General features: G+C 37.0%; 2 pseudogenes across 1 annotated transcript; both read left to right on the forward strand.

Annotated features, from left to right (window-relative positions):
* The first annotated feature begins 2,039 nt into the window (after window positions 1-2,039).
* On the forward strand, window positions 2,040-4,772 carry LOC104726495 (subtilisin-like protease SBT1.3 pseudogene; annotated as a pseudogene). The gene has a single exon (XR_015580835.1). The product of XR_015580835.1 is annotated as a subtilisin-like protease SBT1.3 pseudogene (transcript).
* A 210-nt stretch (window positions 4,773-4,982) lies between these two features.
* Window positions 4,983-6,135, forward strand: LOC104752885 (putative F-box protein At1g32420 pseudogene; annotated as a pseudogene).
* Window positions 6,136-10,788: the final 4,653 nt, after the last annotated feature.

Here is a 10,788-nt window from a genome sequence, read left to right on the forward strand (position 1 = left end):
GATTGATGCTCAGATGCGTCATCACACATGGGATCTGGAGAAACCGTCGCCATCAAAACATGTGATACCCTGTAAGTGGATATTTACACTGAAATATAATCCTGATGGTTCAATTGCAAGGTACAAAGCGAGACTTGTTGCGAGGGGGTTTAATCAACAATATGGTTTGGATTATGCGGAAACGTTTAGTCCGGTTATTAAATCAACAACGGTTCGACTAGTTCTCAAAGTTGCGGTCAAGAAAAACTGGAGCATTCATCAAGTTGATATTAACAATGCCTTCCTCCAAGGCACTCTAACCGACGAGGTGTATGTCTCGCAGCCACCAGGTTTCGTGGATCCCGATCGTCCAGATCATGTTTGTCGGTTGCGTAAGGCGCTATATGGTTTGAAACAGGCACCGCGGGCGTGGTATCAAGAACTACGGATGTTTCTTCTTAACTCCGGGTTTACTGGTTCTCTCTCCGATACCTCTTTGTTTACTTACAAGACGAATAATGATTTCCTCTACGTCCTTGTTTATGTAGATGATATTATTATCGCGGGTCCATCGTCTTTGGTGCAACCGTTTAATGTCTCCCTTGCCGCTCGCTTCTCTCTCAAGGATCTTGGGCCTCTAAGCTATTTTTTGGGGATAGAGGCCACTCGATCACGACAAGGATTACACCTCATGCAACGAAAGTATGTCACGGATCTACTAGCTCGTACTAACATGATTGGTGCGAAACCGGTTGCTACTCCCATGGCTCAATCACCAAAGCTCACTCTTCACTCTGGTACACCACTTGTTGATGCCATGCAATATCGGAAGGTTGTCGGTAGTCTCCAATATTTATCATTTACTCGTCCTGATATTGCATTTGCGGTTAATAGGCTCTCTCAATATATGCATCAACCGACGACGGATCATTGGCAGGCTGTTAAAAGGGTTCTCCGTTATTTGGCTGGGACAACATCCCATGGGATTTTCCTACGCGCAGATTGTCCCCTAACGGTTCACGCTTACTCCGATGCGGATTGGGGAGGTGATGTTGGTGATTGTTTGTCTACAAATGCGTACATCGTGTATCTTGGTGGCAGTCCTATTTCGTGGAGTTCGAAGAAACAACGTAGCATCGCATGATCATCAACGGAGGCTGAATATCATGCCATAGCCAATGCTGCGTCTGAATTGCAATGGATTTGTTCACTCTTATCGGAGATGGGGGTTGTGTTAACGGTTGTGCCGGTTGTTTACTGTGATAACATGGGTGCGACTTATCTATGTGCCAATCCGATTTTCCACTCTCGGATGAAACATATTGCTCTAGATTATCATTTCGTTCGAGGTCATATACAGTCCGGTGCTCTTCGTGTCTCCCATATATCTACGCGTGATCAGTTAGCTGATGGCCTTACTAAACTTCTTCATCATACGCGATTCCAGGAGCTTCGGATCAAGATTGGCATCAGACAACTGCCTACATCTTGAGGGGGGATATCAAGGAGATTCGTATCAATCATATCAATGATGATTGGATACCAATCATCTATATATGTAAAGTAGTATCTTGTCTATTAACTCTCATACGAATATCCTAGTCTTCACATTCTGTATAAATACTCTTGTGTATAGTTGAATGAGAATTATCCTTCCATAACAAAGATACGGCAACACGGATCCACCGCAAGTATCAAAGCGTTAACATTCATTTAAAGAGGTACAAATGATTCAGTCTACCAAAGAGAAGAATCCGACATACTTTTGTCTCAACTCTAATCCCTCAACTTTTCTAATTTACATGTCTTTTTTTTGAATACACTTGTTTATATTCCTATGCTCACAAAAATCCAAAGCTTGATGTGACTTACTTTGTTTCCTTCGTAAAATGAAAAAAGAGAAAGTGATAAATCAAGAACATGCTCGTAGACTCCAAGAACTCAACTTATTTAATGTATAATCTCATGCCTTCATAGTTACATCAGTAATACTAAAATTAACCTCAAATTGAAACAAAAGAGCATAAAATAATTGAATTCGATATGAGTCATAAATTCTCAAACCTAACGGTACTACTAATATTGCATAGAAGTAGGAGAAAGAAGCCATGAGGTCATTAATTACTCTTCTCTGCCATTACCAACCACTTGGTTAGTAATTGTGCACACAGAACATGTATGAAAACCACCTCTGCCTTCTCACCTTTATTAATTCCTCCGAAGTAACAACAACAACACTCTCTTGTATCTCTTCTTCTTCTTCTTCTCCAGTAAGATAGAGAGAAGAAGAATCTCCTAATACTCTCCAACAATGACTAACAAAAACCCACTTCAAAAATGCTTTCTTTTCATAATCTTATCCATCAATCTCATCTTTCTTCAAGCAGAAACTGTTCAAATCTCTGACAAGAAGACTTATGTTGTCCACATGGATAGATCAGCCATGCCTTCACCTTACACGAATCAGCTACAATGGTACTCTTCCAAGATTAACTCTGTAACACAACGCAAATCTCAAGAAGGAGAAGAAGGTAGCGACAGGATACTCTACACTTACCAGACTGCCTTTCACGGTTTAGCTGCTCAGCTGACTGAAGAAGAAGCAGAGAAGCTCGAGGAAGAAGATGGTGTTGTAGCTGTGATTCCTGAGACAAGGTACGAGCTTCACACTACAAGAAGTCCAACGTTTCTTGGCTTAGAGAGACAAGAGAGTGAGAGAGTTTGGGCTGAGAGAGTCACCGACCATGATGTTGTAGTTGGTGTTTTAGACACTGGGATTTGGCCTGAGAGTGAGAGCTTCAACGACACGGGTATGTCCCCTGTTCCTTCAACTTGGAGAGGAACTTGTGAAACTGGAAAAGGTTTCTTGAAACGTAATTGCAATAGAAAGATCGTTGGTGCTAGAGTTTTCTATAGAGGCTATGAAGCTGCAACGGGGAAGATCGATGAAGAGCTTGAATACAAATCACCAAGAGATAAAGATGGACATGGGACACACACTGCAGCTACTGTAGCTGGCTCACCTGTTAAAGGAGCTAATCTTTTTGGATTTGCTTATGGGACAGCTCGAGGGATGTCTCCAAAGGCTAGAGTAGCTGCTTACAAAGTCTGTTGGGTTGGAGGATGTTTCAGCTCAGACATATTGTCAGCTGTTGATCAAGCTGTTGCTGATGGAGTCCAAGTTCTATCTATATCATTAGGTGGTGGCATCTCAACTTATTCTAGAGACAGTTTGTCTATAGCAACGTTTGGAGCAATGGAGATGGGAGTTTTCGTTTCTTGTTCAGCTGGTAATGGAGGTCCTGATCCGATTAGTCTTACTAATGTTTCTCCATGGATTACAACAGTTGGTGCAAGTACTATGGATAGAGACTTTCCAGCAACAGTGAAGCTTGGAACTATGAGAACATTCAAAGGAGTGTCACTTTACAAAGGCAGAGCAGTTTTGTCTAAAAACAAACAGTATCCTCTGATTTACTTAGGAAGGAATGCTAGTAGCCCTGATCCGACTTCGTTCTGTCTAGACGGTGCTTTGGATCGGCGTCATGTAGCTGGCAAGATCGTGATATGCGACCGTGGTGTTAGTCCACGTGTGCAAAAGGGTCAGGTTGTGAAAAGAGCAGGAGGGATTGGGATGATTTTGACCAACACTGCAACAAATGGTGAAGAGCTTGTTGCAGATTCTCATTTGCTTCCAGCAGTTGCAGTAGGAGAGAAAGAAGGTAAACTGATCAAACAGTACGCGATGACGAGCAGAAAAGCTACCGCTACTCTAGAGGTTCTTGGAACAAGAATTGGGATCAAACCTTCACCAGTTGTAGCAGCGTTCTCATCAAGAGGACCAAATTTCTTGTCCTTAGAGATCTTGAAACCGGACTTGTTGGCTCCAGGAGTTAACATCCTTGCAGCTTGGACTGGAGACTTGGCGCCATCGAGTTTATCATCTGATCCAAGGAGGGTTAAGTTCAATATACTCTCTGGAACTTCAATGTCATGTCCACATGTGAGTGGTGTAGCTGCTTTGATCAGATCAAGGCATCCGGATTGGAGCCCTGCAGCAATCAAATCAGCTCTCATGACAACTGCTTATGTTCACGACAACACGCTTAAGCCACTTACGGATGCATCAGGAGCAGCTCCTTCATCGCCTTATGATCACGGTGCAGGACATATAGATCCTTTGAAAGCTATAGATCCTGGTTTCGTCTACGACATTGGACCTCAAGATTACTTCGAATTCCTGTGCACTCAAGATTTAAGTCCTTCACAGCTTAAGGTGTTCACAAAACATTCGAACAGATCCTGCAAACACACTCTTGCCAAGAACCCTGGAAACTTGAACTACCCGGCGATCTCAGCTTTGTTCCCAGAGAACACACGTGTTAAATCCATGACACTTAGAAGAACTGTGACCAATGTTGGTCCTCACATTGCAAGCTACAAGGTTTCTGTCTCGCCTTTCAAAGGCGCATCTGTCACTGTCCTGCCTAAAACACTCAACTTCACTACAAAACACCAGAAGCTTTCCTACACGGTTACTTTCACGACAAGAATGCGGATGAAGAGGCCTGAGTTTGGTGGTCTTGTGTGGAAGAGCACGACACACAAAGTTCGTAGCCCGGTTATAATCACATGGTTGCCTCCTCTGTAGATCAACAACCAATGTTTGAGCAATTCTAATGTTTTTAGTTACCACAAATAAAAAAATCCTCATGTAATGAGAGCTCTTCTCTAGATCGATGTTGTAAAACCTGAATAGAATTGTTCTTTGTCATTATAATTCAACAACCAAACCATATGTGTTCTTACAAAAGCTAAATTTACAAAAAGCTAAAGATAGATGTCTCCGCGTTGAGTTTTCCTACAACAAACAAAAACATGGGCTTTTTTATTAAGAGGCCCAAGAAAGTGATAACATGTAACACTTCTAGTTTTCGATTGACGTTACATATGATTACTACGACCTGATCTCTAGGGTTTTTCACAAAACAGCTATAGAGATGATGAAGAGAAGACGCGAAGAGACCTTACCATCGCCGACAAGAAGAATCCGTCACGGTGGAGATATCGAAATCCCTCTCGATGTAACGGTGGAGATACTAAAAAAGCTCCCGACTAAATCTATAGCGAGGTTCCAATACGTTTCGAAGGAATGGTCATCAATTATCACCATGCGTAGAGACTTCATAGACTTCGTTATGAATCGTTCTTTGGCTCAGCCTCCACGTGATGCATATTTCATCACTTCAATCGACTACGAAGAATGTTACTTAACCTTCCTGTCTAGTACTCATCAAGACAAAGAGACAATATTAATCCCTAAAGGATTTCGGCATTACCTCCGCGGCTTGGTTTGTTGTTGGTCAAAATCTGGTCAGGTAGTTCTATATAACCCTACCACGAGGCAGTCCTTGTACTTACCAAAGAAGAAAACCATGTACATGGAGACTAGTTTCATCGGATACGACCCTCTTGAGAAACAATATAAAGTATTGTTCCTACCAAAGTACAATCCGGAGCAGCCTTGTCGAGTTTTCACATTGGGAGAAACAAATACGAAGTGGAAGTCCATCCAAGGTGTTGAATCTCACCATCCATTGACGCAAGGTGCAGTTTGCATCAACGGGGAAATCTATTACCAAGCAGGGATTGCTGATCAGTATGACTCTACTTCTCTATATAAATTGATGAGTTTTGACGTTAGGTCCGAGGAGTTTTATAATGTCGAAGCTCCTAAAACATTGATGGATTATCGTTCGTCTCTGATAAACTATCAAGGGAAGTTAGGATTCGTGTGCTGCGAGAAGGGCGTGGAGATTTGGGTTATGGAGACACAAGGATGGTCCCAGATTTTCTATAGTCATGAGATAAATTATTCTAAGGTTTGGTGTAGCATGGGTGTTACTAGTGGTGGTGAGATCGTTCTTGCCAGGTGTGCGTACCGCAGTAAAGACAAGTTATATGCCTTATATTATGATCCCAAGAATAATAGATTGAGAATTATGGACCTTGAAAGCATGTATCCCAAGGGAAGGCATACAAATTGTATAATCTGGACTGTTCCGGATTATGTTGAGAACACAATGCGTTTGTATTAGTTAAGAATTTTCCAATAGAGCTTATGGTTCTTCTTTATTTATATGGCTCACAAGTTTAAGGTTAAGGTTTAGATAGAGTCCAAAAAATACTAACGTCTTCTTTGGTTTAGATATGCAGATCTAAAACACATTTCTCATGTAATGAGAGCACTTCTCTGGATCAATGGAGAAAAAACCTGCAATAATGAAAAAAAAAAAAAAAAAAACCTGCAATAATGAATCGTTTATTTGTTACGGTGTTGTTTGTTTTTGCATGTCAATGTTGCATCTTTATTCTTTAATATCAAAATGATTAAAACGTACATGTTTCAATTTTTTTTTTGTCAATAACATGTTTCAATTTTGCTAATACTTTTTTTTTTTATGTTCTAAATATTATTTTCTAATTAAATATTATTTTTAAACAATAACAATTATTTGTTTTCATTTTAGAAACATAGTCAAAATTAATAAAATTCAAAAACATCATAGTAAGAAAACAGTTTAAATACATCAAAATAAATAAATCTAACACATTAGTTCTTTCTAATTAAATAATTATAAATTTTCATAAACTAATTAATAATTATAATTTTTTAGTTTCCACTGGTTTTTTTAACAGGTTGTGTAGCAAGGGTGTTTCTAGTGGTGGTGAGATCGTTCTGGCCAAGTGTTCGTCTCGTACTAGAGACATCCGCACTGCCTTATATTGTGATCCAAAGCAAAAAAATTTGAGATTTGTGGACCTTGAAAGCATTTATCCCAAGGGAAGGCATACCGATAGTATAATCTGGAATGTCCCGGATTATGTTGAGAACACAATGCGTTTGTATTAGTTAAGAATTTTCCAATAGAGCTTTATGGTTCTTCTTTATTTATATATGAAAAAAATACTAAACGTCTTCTTTGGTTTTTGCACTGAATATATATGCACTAAAACACATTCCTCATGTAATGAGAGCTCTTCTCTGGATCAATGGATAAAAAACTTGCAATAATGAATCGTTATTTGTTAAGGTGTTGTTTGTTTGTGCATGTCAATGTTGCATCTTTATTAATTATATCAATATGATTAAAATGGACATGTTTCAGTTTTGCTGATACATTTTTTTTATGTTCTAAATATTATTTACAATTAAATAGTCTTTTTAAATAATGACAATTATTTATTTTCAATTTCGAGACATAGTCAAAATGGATAAAATTTTAAAACATTTATCTATATATACATTTTTGGAGACATTTATAAAATAAATCCTCAAGTTGACACTTATTTACAGGCATACCATTGTTATTAAATAATTAATTTAATAAACAAATTAACTCTACTTATATTTGATTTTTTAACTAGAAACTAAGTGTTTTAAAAGGTAACAAATATAATTGTAAATGTATACAGATTTTATTTCCTTATTTTATAAGGAGGTGAGTGAAAATATATTATTCTTTAAAACTTTGAAAAACTGATTTGATAAAAAGTGACTTTTAGCTTCATATATTATATTTTACTTTCACGGGTTTTGTATAATGAGTTTTTGCAGACTAAAAATCTTTGACATGTTGCGTGATCCGTCTAGCATGACGGGTTTGGACTATAGAAACAATGCTAAAACTATTAGTTTATTTCATATACTATAGATTTGTAGTCATAGTTTGGAAAATTAACTTATAAATTATTTAGTATATGAATTACAAAATATTACACATACTATAATACATTCTTAATATTCAAAAAAAAAAATGTATACACATAAAAATATACACTAACATACCATATAGACATATACCTCTGTTTAATTATAGAAAACAAAACTAAGTGTTTTAAATTTTTATATTCTATCTAATAACAAATTTAATGTAATTAGATCATATATTGTATAAAACGTAAGAAGAAGAAAAAATATTCTAAACAAAATTATAAATTAATTAGATAAAAATTAATTAATTAGGAATTTGAAAACTAAATAAATTAAAAATTATTATATAAAATATATTAATTTATAATTGTTATTTCTCGTTTTGCTTGCTTCCGTCCCACTAGGCGCAGATCCCGTTCTCGTTCTCCTCCCCTTGCTGGAGCTAGTGGTAGCGATGCTGATGGTGATGCTGGTTCTGAGGATTGATCCTACTTCTGTTTACGGTTTCTTTTATCCTTTTTCTCTTTCACTTTGAGTCATTTTTATGTTTTCTTGAGTCAGTTTGTCATTTGTTTCAGATTGAACTTGTATTGCATTATGAACCATTATCTATCATGTTGCATTTAATGTTGTGTTTGAGTGATTCTTAACAGTGCTGAGAACCATGAGAGAAACACAACTAACATGCGGCTAACAGGATACGTTGGATTTTCGCACGATTTGGCTCTGCATCGATCGATGCAACCTTTGCATCGGTCGACACAGAGGCTAACAGTTGGTAACACGAAACTGGTTCATATGTTTACTACTTTTTCAATTTGATTTTTCTTTCTTAGTCAATCTTAGGCTTGATAACACTGGGGACAGTGTTGTTTAAGTCTGGGGGAGGCTAGTTACTAACTAACTACTTTTTTCTTTCTTAGTTTCAGTTGTGTCAGTCAAAACCATATTTTTGAGTCAAATTTTTAAAATTTTTCTTTTTGGAATTAGGATCTCTAACTAATGGTTTCTGTTCTTTGGCTAACAATCTTATGAATCTTGATTACGCTTGATCTCAGAACTGAAGTTTGGAAAAACTATGAGCTGTATCAACAATCCTGAAAGCCCTTATCCAAAAGATATCTGGTTAAACTAACGTTGTCTCACAGTTTTATCAGGATTTTAACCGGACTTAATATCTTACTTTGGAGTTGGAAATCAGTGGACTAGACTTCTTCTTCGGGCCATACAAGACAGTGCAATTTTTCAAAGTATGTCTCCCCTCTCTCTTCCCTTCAGTGCTTAAAAAAAAAAGAGAATGATCAGAAAAAAAGAGGAGAATAAAATAAAAGATGAAATGATTTTGATCAGTTTAGAGGGGTAGGTAAATTACCAGTGACCCCATTATTCTACTCTTGAGTCAAATGATCACACAAAGCTTGGAAGCGAGGGGTAGGTAAATTACCGATGACCCCGGTATTCGCTTACACCTTTGATAAGAAAAGAAGAAAAAAAATGGAAGTGAGAAAAGGGAGAGGAAAGGAGATGTATGAAGAATGTCTTGGCCTGAAGAGAGTTCATATGCCACTGATGGATACACCAAGGTAAGAACTCACCTGTACTTGCTTTAATTTATTTAATGAGATGACAATGGTGAGACTAGAGATTCCAGAGGATTGTGGGATTTGAGTAAGGAATGTTGATGCTTTTCAATTGACAAAGTATATAAAGTAAGTTCTGAAGATCAAGGCGATGAAGAGTGCGAAAAACAGTTACCTGCAGTTGAGTGAATTCCATGTTTTCAAACCTCTTTCACAGGCCTAAGTTTCTGTTTTGCTTGAGGGCAAGCAAAGGCTAAGTCTGGAGGAGTTGATATATCATGGTTTTTGTGGTTTTTAACCATGGTATAAGTGTGCTTTTTGAGTCTTTTGATTTGTTTTCTAGGTGGTTTTTGAGTCTTTATAGGTTTAGGTACTCATTGGCATGGATGGAACACAAAGGAGCTAAAAGAGGATGATTTGGCTGCATAATCAAAGCATGAAGGCTGATCAACAAAACTTGGAGACGTGATCAAGACTTTGCATTGACCGATGCAATATCAGCATCGATCGATGCAGGTGCCACAAAGACAAACGGAAGTTGTCTCAAAAGCTTTTGAAGAATTACAAATTAAGCCCAAGTTTTCCTTATTTGCCATTAAGGCCCAAGACGTGTTTTAGAGTATTTATAGGATTTTTATGGTCATTGTTTAGACCTAAGTATTATTCTGCAACCAGAAGAGATATTGAGAGCTTTGGAGAGATAGATCTGATTTCATCTGTAGAGAGAAGATTCTTGAACTCCCTTCCTTACTTCTTAATATCAATTGCTTATTATTCAGAGAGATGTTTTGTGATTTATTAAACATGTCTGAGTAGTTTGCTTGTTAGGTTTAGGGTTTTTCATAGGGTTTTTATGGTTTATTAGATCTGTTAATTTTAGGATTCATTATCTTCTATGATCTTCATCTTAGGTTGTTCTTCATATTGATTCTTGATTGATCACCTAGAACTAATAACTTAGGAAAATAAATTGATATGAGAATATAATTGATTTTCCTGATTAAACCTTTTGATGAACAAAATTATTTCTTGCAAAGAGATTTGAATTAATAATTTTGTGAACAATCTAAACTTGTATTTAAAGCTGATTTTTAACCTTGAATTTTGCAAAGAGATTTGGATTTTCTGGTTTGAAATTTAGATAATATTTGCAGTGAAAACTGATTTATTTTACAAGTGTGCTTAGAGTTCTAGATCTGATATTTAATTGCTTGAATCTTAATTATTTGCTTGATTTAATATCCCATAAAATCATGAGAAATTCCCTAGGCTTAGTTCTTTGATCCCTTGAATTTACAACACATTTTAATTATGTTTTTGCATTGTCTTTAATTTAATATTATTGATTTAGCATAATTAAAAGAATAATAAGTCTATTGTGTGAACTAGAGTCTCTGTGGATTCGACCCCTAGAGTATTACAACTGCAAGGCTGTTAGTACCATTAGGGTATTACAATTTGAGCATATCAAATTTTGGCGCCGTTGCCGGGGACTCTTTTGATTCACCATTAGAT

This window comes from Camelina sativa, chromosome 2 (genome assembly GCF_030686135.1).
Source record: "Camelina sativa cultivar CO46 ecotype springtype chromosome 2, ASM3068613v1".
Taxonomy (NCBI): Eukaryota; Viridiplantae; Streptophyta; class Magnoliopsida; order Brassicales; family Brassicaceae; genus Camelina; species Camelina sativa.